Raw genomic sequence first — 12,550 nt, forward strand, 5'->3', positions numbered from 1 at the left:
ACTTGAATTACTATATTGATCTCATCACTCTACATAATTAATTTTGTTGGGCTATTAACTTTTAATTGGGATTGAGTTGGGGTTACCTTCTCAATGTTTTCAACCAACTTTGTAGTTAAATAAAATATATTCCATTGTTGTGGGGAAAAACTAGCTTTATGCAAATGATAACAGTAGAGCCTCCACCAGCCATATATGCATGTAGTGATAGCTATTATTTGCTCTTTGCTCTATAGTGTTATCTTGCCAGTATATTGTGCTGACCCACACAGGCTGGAACGTATTATGTTGCAGCATTTTCAGACGAATAGTAAGGTGCGCTAGGTCGTTGTCATGCACTCAATTTTGCCGTGGAGTTAGATGGACTTTACTACCTTCAAAGCTTCCGCTGTTATCTTATTTAGATGGCCTTCAGCCATATTATTGTACTAAGTTCTCTTTTGAGACATTTGATGTAATAAGTGTGTGATTTAATTCTGTTATAAAACCTCGAGTACTGTGTGTGTCAGCAATACCGATCCAAGGATGGCACTTAAGCACAGAGACTTGACCGTCTGAGGTCATGTCGCTACAAGATGGTATTAGAGCACACGCTGACTGTACGACGCGACCACTAGGATGAGCCACAGGATACTCTCCTCTACTCTTTTCTAACTCTTCTCCATTTTCTACTCTATTGATGGTGGATCCAAGGAACATGTTTGCTCAACCGGATGACGGCACCCCTTTCGGACGACACTTGAAGGAAGCATTGGAATACCAAGCCTTACCAGGACTTATACCGTCACTCTACCTGAAGAAGAGCGCTGGACAATTCGAGTACAGGTTCCGGGAAGGACATTCACCCCAGTTATTGATCCCATAGAGTTTTCCTTTGAGGCACCAACCTAGAGTCTAGGAAAGAGCTTGGCCGCCCACATTGCCATGGGACGCATTGGCGAGGTATAAAATAAGGATCTTAAGGACACCATTTACTAGATATGTGGATGCCGAGAAAAGCAATGGGAGATGATTTGCATCAGAAAGGATAGATCCATTGGAGTCTACATCCAGGAGTCCAATCTTCCTAAGTTTATGTTAAATTCCTTCCATTTACAGTCGGAATGCTGCCCGAATTACATAATTCTTTCCTTCTCTATTTTGTTTAACCAGAGTGTTGTGCCCTCTGCTCAAGTTCTTTTCATCTTATCAAGTGTTGCATCATTTCTAACCGGAGTGCTGACCGAATTTGTTCTTCCTTGTTCCTCGTTCCTAATGGGGTGTTTTTCAACTTCGATTACCTTCGTGGTATTATTCTTTTCAATTTGTTCAACCTCGCAAGGTTCTTTGGTTTCACTCGTTTGTCAAAGAAGCAACTTAGTTTTACCTCTTCTCTTTCTCTTCCGTTTTCCCCTCCTGTGCCACCCTAGATCTCGGGACGAGATCATCTCATAGTGGTGGAGTGTTGTGACACCCCGAGACCGATGTGCCAGGTGTCTTCCAGTTATTCGCTGTTATTGCCTTGTCATTTGCTTGCGTGTTGCTTCTTGCCATGTCATCATGTGCATTGCATCATCATGTTTTCAAAACTTGCATCCGTCCCGGTCTCCTCGTTCTCTCCGTTGTCCGTTCTGAGCCCAACCACACTTGCACGCGCCCGCGGCACGTCCGAAATATTATTTTATAAGTGGCCGGAAAATGTTCTCGGAATGGGTTGAAAGTTGGCGTGCAATCTTATTATAGGGTAGATAGACCGCCTGTCAAGTTTCATCGCATTTGGAGTCCGTTTGATGCCCCAACGTTTAACTATAGCGGCAGTATAGCCGGTCAAACGTCGGACGTTTTCGGTCTTCGGAAACGGTTGTCGGGCTGTATCCTTTCCTCTCCTCTCAGCCCAAGCCTCTCTACACATTTCACTACCGACCGCCAGGCCAGCCTACCCCTCTTTGCACAGTGCATCAACCCCTCGCGCGTGTCCGAAACTCACCCGAACTGGACTCGGACAGTCATCACCGTTGGACGCCTCTAACCTTTTATTCTCGGTCGTCCATTTACGATCGGAGGGTTCCGTTAGCGCCTAACCTAATCCACCAGCGTATATAATGGGCAACCCTAGGAATTTGGGATCATGTCCCATCCTTCCATCCATCCAATCCATCCCCGCTGCCACTTTCCTTGTTTTCAGTGTCGGACCAACCAGTGCTCCCCCATGTCCCTCCTCGATCCCGAGCGCAGTCACCTGCAAGGCCACCGCCACCTCACCTCCCTTCTCCTTGCTGATGGCTCTGCCCGCGCCGGAGCACGCGAACAGCAGCAGCAACCGAGGCCCCTCCGCTCCTGCCTCCTCCCATCCCCTTCTTCGTCTTTCCCTCTCTCTAATCCCTCTCCCTCCTAGGACCCCGCAATGGATGCAGGATTCAAGCCACCACCGCTGCCGTCGACGCCGGCCATGGTCGTGCCACACGCCGGAGTGGAGCTCCGAAGGAGTTCGTCTCCACCAATCGCCTCGGATCCGGCCGGAACAAGCTCGATCCCTTCCGCTGCTTCGCCCCCTCGATCCCGCTGCTGCCTCATTTGCTTGATTGAGCAGCGCCATCGCCAAGCCATCCCCGTCACCCTACCCTTCCTCCTTCCCGTTCCTTTCCCCTCCTCTCTCTCAACTCCCTCTCTGTCTTTGTACCAGGAGCGTGCAGGAGCTCCGCCCATGCCATGGCCGCTGAAGGAGCTCATCGCCGCCACCTGGTGCTGTTCATCAGGCCGCCCCGCGCTCCAACTACTGGGAACCGGCTCCCCGTCGTCGAGACCTCCCGGATCTATCCTGCTGCCGCCCAAGACCTCACCGGAGTCCCGTGATTCGTCTGCGCCAAGTCCTTGCTTCCGCCTGGTCATGCTCCTCTGCACGAGAACTAGTGCCCCGTTCCACTCGCGCGAGGCATTGACCAGTCGACGCCGCTCGCCCCAGCGCCCCATCGACCGCCCGTACGCGTGTGCGCCTTCTCTGCTTCGTCTTGATCGCCACCAGATCCAAGCGCACCGACCGGCTTGCTTCCCCTCTAGCTGGGCCGAAGCCCATGGAGAGACCACCCAGCGCCTTTTTTCTTCTTCTTCCTTCTGGTGGGCTAGCAAGTTCGGCCCGCTTCTGTGTTTTTTCCTGGCTGTGAATTTGTCCAATTATCCAGTGTAAAACAGTTTTTACAGAAAAGCCCTTGTGGATCATGCATTTAATAATTCCACAACCGTGCATCGCATTAAAACAAACTTAATATGAAAGTTGAATTTTGCGTAGTTTCATAATTTGCCACTTTCATCCATGTTTAAAATGCTTAAAATGATGTTTGCTTTAATTTGCTCCTATGCCATGCTAAATGCTTTAATTCATAACTAAATAACCGTAGCTCGGTTTTAAATAATCTTTATAGGTAAATGGGGTAGAAAAATGCATAGTTTAACATGGTGGCATCTCTTTGCATGTTTAACAACTCTAAAATTGTGTTTAGGGCAGATCAGTACCAAACCTAAAATATGCACATGAGGAGTTTCCGGAATTGTTGTTTTGTTGTTCCGGCCTCATTTAAACTTGCCTAGATAGGTAGTTTTCATTTGCTTCACCCTCTTGCCATGTTTAACAACATTTAATATTGTTGGATACATAAAAAAGATCAAACTAAATAACTTGAATGTGGTGTTTCGTCAATATGCAACGGAGTTGCATGTTGAGCTCCACTTAATTTGTAGGATTGTTTGTGCATTTTGCCATGCCATGCCTCATTAAACCGGACATGCATCATACTTGTTTGCGCATTGTGCCGTGCTTATGTGATGTTTGTTCACTATGTTGTTTGCTTTCTTTCCAGTGTACTTATTCTCGGTAATCCGGTAATGTCACGTTTGTGAGGATTCGTTCGACTACGTCTGTTTGTCTTCTTCATGGACTTGTTCTTCTTCCTTGCGGGATCTCAGGCAAGATGACCATACCCTCGAAATCACTTCTATCTTTGCTTGCTAGTTGCTCGCTCTATTGCTATGCCTATGCCGCGATACCTACCACTTGCTTATCATGCCTCCCATATTGCCATGTCAAACCTCTAACCCACCTTGTCCTAGCAAACCGTTGTTTGGCTATGTTAACGCTTTGCTCAGCCCTCTTATATCGTTGTTAGTTGCAGGTGAAGATGAAGTTTGTTCCTTGTTGGAACATGGATATTATTGTTGGAATATCATAATATCTCTTATTTAATTAATGCATCTATATACTTGGTAAAGGGTGGAAGGCTCGGCCTTATGCCTGGTGATTTGTTCCACTCTTTCCACCCTAGTTTTCGTCATATCAGTGTTATGTTCCCGGATTTTGCGTTCCTTACACGGTTGGGTTATACTGGGAACCCCTTAATAGTTCGCTTTGAATAAAACTCCTCCAGCAAGGACCAACCTTGGTTTTACCATTCGCCACCTAGCCTTTTTCCCTTGGGAGTCGCGCATCCCGAGGGTCATTTTTATTTTAACCCCCCCCCCCCGGGCCAATGCTTGTCTAAGTGTTTGTCCAAACTAGAGCCCCTTGCAGCGCCACCTCGGGGAAACTCGAGGGCTGGTTTTAGTTGTACGGATTACTTATCCGGTGTTGCCCTGAGAACGAGATATGTGCAGCTCCTATCAGGATGTCGGCGCATCGGGTGGTCTTGCTGGACTTGTTTTACCATTGTCGAGGATGTCTTGTAACCGGGATGCTGAGTCTGATCTGATTGTCTTGGGAGAAGGAATATCCTTCGTTGACCGTGAGAGCTTGTGATGGGCTAAGTTGGGACACCCCTGTAGGGATTTGAACTTTAGAAAGCCATGCCCGCGGTTATGGGCAGATGGGAATTTGTTAATGTCTGGTTGTAGAAAACCTGAATATTATCTTAATTAAAATGCATCAACCGTGTGTGTAACCGTGATGGTGTCTTCTCGGCGGAGTCCGGGAAGTGAACATGGCGTTGGAGTTATGTTTGACGTAGGTTGTTCTAGGATCACTTCTTGATCATAGTTTCTCGAATGTGCTTTGCCTTCTCTTCTCACTCTCATTTGCGTATGTTAGCCACCATATATGCTAGTCGCTTGGTGCAGCTCCACCTCATACCTTTTCCCTACCTATAAGCTTAAATTGTCTTGATCGCGAGGGTGTGAGATTGTTGAGTCCCCGTGACTCACAGATACTTCCAAAACCAGTTTGCAGGTGCCGATGAAACCGTGCCGGTGACGCAACCTAGCTCAAGGAGGAGCTCGATGAATATTGTGTTCGCTATGTTGTTTCGTTTCCAGTTGATCAGTAGTGGAGCCTAGTTGGGACGACCGGGGATCTGTGTAGCATTTGGGGTAGTCTTCTTTTATTTTCGGTTCCATAGCCGGACCTTGTGTGTATCTACTTGGTGTAATGTTATATTCATATATTGTGTGACGTGGCGATTGTAAGCCAAGTATGTATCTCTTTCCCTTATGTATTACATGGGTTGTGTGAAGATTACCTCACTTGCGACATTGCTTTCAATGCAGTTATGCCTCTAAGTCGTGCTTCGACACGTGGGAGATATAGCCGCATCGAGGGCGTTACAAGTTGGTAATCAGAGCCTTCCCCGACCTTAGGAGCCCCCTGCTTGATCGAATCGCTGGCGTTGTTGAGTCTAGAAAAATGTTTTGAGTCATCTAGGATTATATATATATCGGAGAGTAGCATTCTTTTTACTCCTCAGTCCCTTCGTCGCTCTGGTGAGGCATCCTGACATTGAGTTTTGACTCTTCTCTTCTCAAATTTCACTAAAAAAAATTTAGGATCACGCAGGTATCTTGGAATCGTTTCAATGGTTTTGTGACGAGAACATTGTTCTTGGTGCCTCCTGACATTTAGGGGTTGTGGCAGTGTCCCGGGGAGTTGAGCTTCGAGGTGTTGTCGTCACAATTTTATCGTTGCAGTTCTGGAATACCTGAGTTTTTTTCGCCGACATCGAAAATCTCTTTTATGCAATTGTTGGTGAGATAACCTCGATGCCACCTAGTACTGGGGCGGGAGTTCAGGAGTATTGCCATAACTCGTATAACGGATGCTTTTCGAAGGTTGAGGTAAACGATTTCTGAAGGTTTCTTGGTTATGTGTTGAAGGATGGATACAGCTGGATGTAGGATTGCTAGTTTTGGATGAGATATTATGCTTCCCCTGTATCCCCAACACCTGATTGCATAACTAGAAAGTTTCAGGAGTTTATAAGTGGGAATTCAAGTAGCTCCTAGGATATCTTTCCGACAGATGTATGATATGAAATTGGGGTTCGACGTCTAGTGGTCCGCCTATCCACGGTTGATTTTACAGTGTTCTCGTTGTGTCTTAAAGAGTCCTTGGCTATGCTGACTCGGGGACGCTTCGTATGTCATGTGCACTGCCTTGTACATGATGGTGTTGTACGATCGAGCTCGTGTAGGCCCCACCACGAAAACTTCGGACGAAATCTCTATCATATGTTTGTTCCGGTTTATTCTGCAAGCCAATCCTTGGTTTTGTTTTGAGTTGTGGTATTCGAGTTGCTTCAATGTCAAGGGTTGATTCCATGCCTTTCCCTAAGTGGTGTTCTCATATTCCTATGTGGATACTAATCCTTCTCATTTATTGAGATTCTCATGTCAATTCTTTTCAACCGGCGTGTCTCTCTTCAAGTGGATCCGTTCATTTCAACATCCGCAAGATCAACTCAAAGTCTTCTCAACGTTGTTTGTTTCATCCGTCCTAAGTCATCTTTGTTTTCCTGCCCTCCCACCCCTTTTTTCTTCAAGGACATAGATATCTTAATCAAGTATCCATCTTATCGATGGGAAGTCTCTCCATTCTTTTCCATCAATGTTCTTACCCGGTGATGCTCATGAAGATTTTAACGGAGCTTCTAGTTCAACATTATTCGTTCTTTTTCTTCTCCGGTGGATTCAATTCAAGCTTTTGGTGTTGATCATATCCGTTAACTCGTTTTGCTTTCCATGCTGGTGCACCTTATTATCATTCCACTTCCCGCCATTCAATTGTTCCGGAGTGCTGAAGATATCTCGAGGTTGTTATCTCATTCAAGCCTTTTAATTCAACCGGTGCATTCTATCTTTTAAATCATTCAACAGTGTTTATTTTGAGTGGGCCCTAACCCACAGGTCTTCTCCAGGATCTTACCTAACTCTTCTATTTTCCCAGAGCCTCTCAAATTCTTTTCAAAGTTTGACGTAAGAATGAGTTATCATCAGTCAATTGCCTTCTCCAAGATCTTTCACATTATTTTCATCATTAGTTCAACCTTTCTAATTTTCATCCCAGAATATCTCAACAATTCATGGTAGTGTTTCTCGTCGTCATTATCAACATTTGAAGACCGAAGAAGAGTTTCTCTACAATCATATCCATTCTTTCAAAGATTCATGATTCTAGCCTGTTGCCATCCTCTCATAATTGTTTTCGATTGTGAGAATTCTTTTTACCCATCCGGAGCATTTCAATGAGTCTTTTCAGTTTGATTCATCTGGAGCCCATCTTCTCAAAATTATTCTTTCCAGCTTTCAACTCTCGTTCTCTAAATCATACCGGTGCATCACTCAAATATCCTCTAATCAGTTCATGATCTCTCCGTTCTCATGTATTTATAATCTCTCAAGTTTCTTCGTTCTTTCATAATTCTTCCCGTTTTCAATTCTTACGGTGGTTCTTCCAAGATTCTTCTCCCTTTGTTTATCATATCAATTTATTCATTATTTCAATTCTACTGATGAATCGTTGAACACCTCCTCAAGTTTGCACTATATCTATCTTAATCCTTTCAACGAGAATAAGTAGTATGCCAAATCCGTTACTTGTCTTCAATCTAAATTGATGAAGGATAAGCAAAATGTAATTCTTATTCTTATTTCATCGAGTAAATTCAATTCCTTATTCTGGAGGCTCATCAAGTTCTCGGTTTTCAATTGTTTCATCTTTTCTTTCCCGGAGTTCCAAGCTCTCCCAATTATATCACCATGGAGATCCATCTAAATCATTACAAAGCTTCACCTTATGTTCTCAACTTCTCTTTCTTTTGATCATTCTTTTATTTCCGGAGTTCTTCATGGAGGCTCAACATGATGGTTCATTAAGGATTTAATTCCTTCTCGAAGTGTTCATCGAGATTCTTTTCAGAGGAGCTCAAGTATTCTCTATCTTGCATTTCAAAGTGCAATTCTTTCAACCTTATCATTTGAGGTGGTGTTATGTCATTCCTGACAATTTGAGTTCGTGTTTCATGATTCAACAATTGTCAAGAATGAGATAGTTAAACCCACCAATTTCTTCGAGCATGAGCTCTTCTCAATCCATCAATCGCTTTGTTTGAGTTATCTTGGGTTATATTTCACCTAAAGCTTTCCCTAAGGATTGTTGCTATTTATGGTGCTTATAAATGACCCAAGTTCTTAATTTATCCTCCCGGTGAAATAAGTTTCATGTCTCCTTGTTCATATCAATCCAATCTTGTTTCCATTTATGGCAGGTTTTCACCTCAAGTTCTTGAGATGTTTTCCATAAGCCCTCAACAAGCCTGTTCTTTTCGTTGTTGATTTCCCAAGAACTCCGTTAAATCTTTCTTTTTAAGGATGCTCTCTCAAATTCATTTGAGGTAGAACATGTTGTTTTCTTCTCTGTTCTTTTCTTTGCATTCTTTCATTTCTTCTGGAAGCATTGTGATGATGCTCTCTTCACTCATCATCTCGTATTGTGAAGATCATGCTCTTTCCTTTGCTTATCCATTCAACCGGAGTGTCGTGTTTTCATTCCAGTTCTCTCATCTTATCAAGTTTTACCTCCTTTCTCAACCAGAGTGTTGTATGAAATCTTTCTTACCCATTGTGGCATTCTTTCAGTAGTTCTGGAGGCAATGTGTTGTTGATTTCGTCATGTATCATCCAATCTTCCTAAGTTTATGTTAAATTCCTTCCATTTACAGTCGGAATGCTGCCCGAATTACATAATTCTTTCCTTCTCTATTTTGTTTAACCAGAGTGTTGTGCCCTCTGCTCAAGTTTTTTTCATCTTATCAAGTGTTGCATCTTTTTTAACCGGAGTGCTGACCGAATTTGTTCTTCCTTGTTCCTCGTTCCTAATGGGGTGTTTTTCAACTTCGATTACCTCCGTGGTATTATTCTTTTCAATTTGTTCAACCTCGCAAGGTTCTTTGGTTTCACTCGTTTGTCAAAGAAGCAACTTAGTTTTACCTCTTCTCTTTCTCTTCCGTTTTCCCCTCCAGTGCCACCCAAGATCTCGGGACGAGATCATCTCGTAGTGGTGGAGTGTTGTGACGCCCCGAGACCGATGTGCCAGGTGTCTTGCAGTTATTCGCTGTTGTTGCCTTGTCATTTGCTTGCGTGTTGCTTCTTGCCATGTCATCATGTGCATTGCATCATCATGTTTTCAAAACTTGCATCCGTCCCGGTCTCCTCGTTCTCTCCGTTGTCCGTTCTGAGCCCAACCACACTTGCACGTGCCCGCGGCACGTCCGAAATATTATTTTATATGTGGCCGGAAAATGTTCTCAGAATGGGTTGAAAGTTGGCATGCGGTCTTATTATAGGGTAGATAGACCGCCTGTCAAGTTTCATCACATTTGGAGTCCGTTTGATGCCCCAACGTTTAACTATAGCGGCAGTATAGCCGGTCAAATGTCGGACGTTTTCGGTCTTCGGAAACGGTTGTCGGGCTGTATTCTTTCCTCTCCTCTCAGCCCAAGCCTCTCTATACATTTCACTACCGACCGCCAGGCCAGCCTACCCCTCTTTGCACAGTGCATCGACCCCTCACGCGTGTCCGAAACTCACCCGAACCCGACTCGGACAGTCATCACCGTTGGGTCCGGATCATCCCCAAACATCTACAAAACATCACCGTTTTCTTATTTGGACGCCTCTAACCTTTTATTCTCGGTCGTCCATTTATGATCGGAGGGTTCCGTTAGCGCCTAACCTAATCCACCAGCGTATATAATGGGCAACCCTAGGAATTTGGGATCATGTCCCATCCTTCCATCCATCCAATCCATCCCCGCTGCCACTTTCCTTGTTTTGAGTGTCGGACCAACCAGTGCTCCCCCATGTCCCTCCTCGATCCCGAGCGCAGTCACCTGCAAGGCCACCGCCACCTCACCTCCCTTCTCCTAGCTGATGCTCCGCCCGCGCTGGAGCACACGAACAGCAGCAGCAACCGAGGCCCCTCCGCTCCTGCCTCCTCCCATCCCCTTCTTCGTCTTTCCCTCTCTCTAATCCCTCTCCCTCCTAGGACCCCGCAATGGATGCAGGATTCAAGCCACCACCACTGCCGTCGATGCCGGCAATGGTCGTGCCACGCGCCAGAGTGGAGCTCCGAAGGAGTTCGTCGCCGCCAATCGCCTCGGATCCGGACGGAACAAGCTCGATCCCTTCCGCTGCTTCGCCCCCTCGATCCCGCTGCTGCCTCATTTGCTTGATTGAGCAGCACCATCGCCAAGCCATCCCCGTCGCCCTATCCTTCCTCATTCCCGTTCCTTTCCCCTCCTCTCTTTCAACTCCCTCTCTGTCTTTGTACCAGGAGCGTGCAGGAGCTCCGCCCATGCCATGGCCGTTGAAGGAGCTCGTCGCCGCCACCTGGTGCTGTTCATCAGGCCGCCCCGCGCTCCAACTACTGGGAACCGACTCCCCGTCGTTGAGACCACCCGGATCTGTCCTGCTGTCGCCCAAGACCTCGCCGGAGTCCCGTGATTCGTCTGCGCCAAGTCCTTGCTTCCGCCTGGTCCTGCTCCTCTACACGAGAACCAGTGCCCCATTCCACTCGCGCGAGGCGTTGACCAGTGGACGCCGCTCGCCCCAGTGCCCCATCGACCGCCCGTACGCACGTGGGCCTTCTCTGCTTCATCTCGATCGCCACCAGATCCAAGCGCACCGACCGGCCTGCTTCCCCTCTAGCTGGGCCGAAGCCCATGGAGAGACCACCCAGCGCCTTTTTTCTTCTTCTTCCTTTTGGTGGGCTAGCAGATTCGGCCCGCTTCTGTGTTTTTTCCTAGATGCGAATTTGTCCAATTATCCAGTGTAAAATAGTTTTACAGAAAAGCCCTTGTGGATCATGCATTTAATAATTCCACAACCGTGCATCGCATTAAAACAAACTTAATATGAAAGTTGCTTAGAATTTTGCGTAGTTTCATAATTTGCCACTTTCATCCATGTTCAAAATGCTTAAAATTATGTTTGCTTTAATTTGCTCCTATGCCATGCTAAAATACTTTAATTCATAACTAAATAACCATAGCTTGGTTTTAAATAATCTTTATAGGTAAATGGGGTAGAAAAATGCATAATTTAACATGGTGGCATCTCTTTGCATGTTTAACAACTCTAAAATTGTGTTTAGGGAAGATCAGTACCAAACCTAAAATATGCATATGAGGAGTTTCCGGAATTGTTGTTTTGTTGTTCCGGCCTCATTTAAACTTGCCTAGATAGGTAGTTTTCATTTGCTTCATCCTATTGCCATGTTTAACAACATTTAATATTGTTGTATACATAAACGAGATCGAACTAAATAACTTGAATGTGGTGTTTCGTCAATATGAAATGGAGTTGCATGTTGAGCTCCACTTAATTTGTAGGATTGTTTGTGCATTTTGCCATGCCATGCCTCATTAAACCGGACATGCATCATACTTGTTTGCACATCGTGCCATGCTTATGTGATGTTTGTTCACTATGTTGTTTGCTTTCTTTCCGGTGTACTTATTCTCGGTAATCCGGTAACGTCGCATTTGTGAGGATTCGTTTGACTACGTCCGTTTGTCTTCTTCATGGACTTGTTCTTCTTCCTTGCGGGATCTCAGGCAAGATGACCATACCTTCGAAATCACTTCTATCTTTGCTTGCTAGTTGCTCGCTCTATTGCTATGCCTATGCCGCAATACCTACCACTTGCTTATCATGCCTCCCATATTGCCATGTCAAACCTCTAACCCACCTTGTCCTAGCAAACCGTTGTTTGGCTATGTTACCGCTTTGCTCAGCCCCTCTTATAGCGTTGTTAGTTGCAGGTGAAGATGAAGTTTGTTCCTTGTTGGAACATGGATATTATTGTTGGAATATCATAATATCTCTTATTTAATTAATGCATCTATATACTTGGTAAAGGGTGGAAGGCTCGACCTTATGCCTGGTGATTTGTTCCACTCTTGCCACCCTAGTTTTCGTCATATCGGTGTTATGTTCCCGGATTTTGCGTTCCTTACACGGTTGGGTTATAATGGGAACCCCTTAACAGTTCACTTCGAATAAAACTCCTCTAGCAAGGCCCAACCTTGGTTTTACCATACGTCACCTAGCCTTTTATCCTTGGGAGTCGTGCATCCCGAGGGTCATCTTTATTTTAACCCCCCCCCCCCCCGGGACAATGCTTGTCTAAGTGTTTGTCCAAACTAGAGCCCCTTGCAGTGCCACCTCGGGGAAACTCGAGGGCTCGTTTTAGTTGTACGGATTTCTTATCCGGTGTTGCCCTGAGAACGAGATATGTGCAGCTCCTATCGGGATG

The sequence above is a fragment of the Triticum aestivum genome, chromosome 1A, assembly GCF_018294505.1.
Source record: "Triticum aestivum cultivar Chinese Spring chromosome 1A, IWGSC CS RefSeq v2.1, whole genome shotgun sequence".
In the NCBI taxonomy this organism is placed as follows: domain Eukaryota; kingdom Viridiplantae; phylum Streptophyta; class Magnoliopsida; order Poales; family Poaceae; genus Triticum; species Triticum aestivum.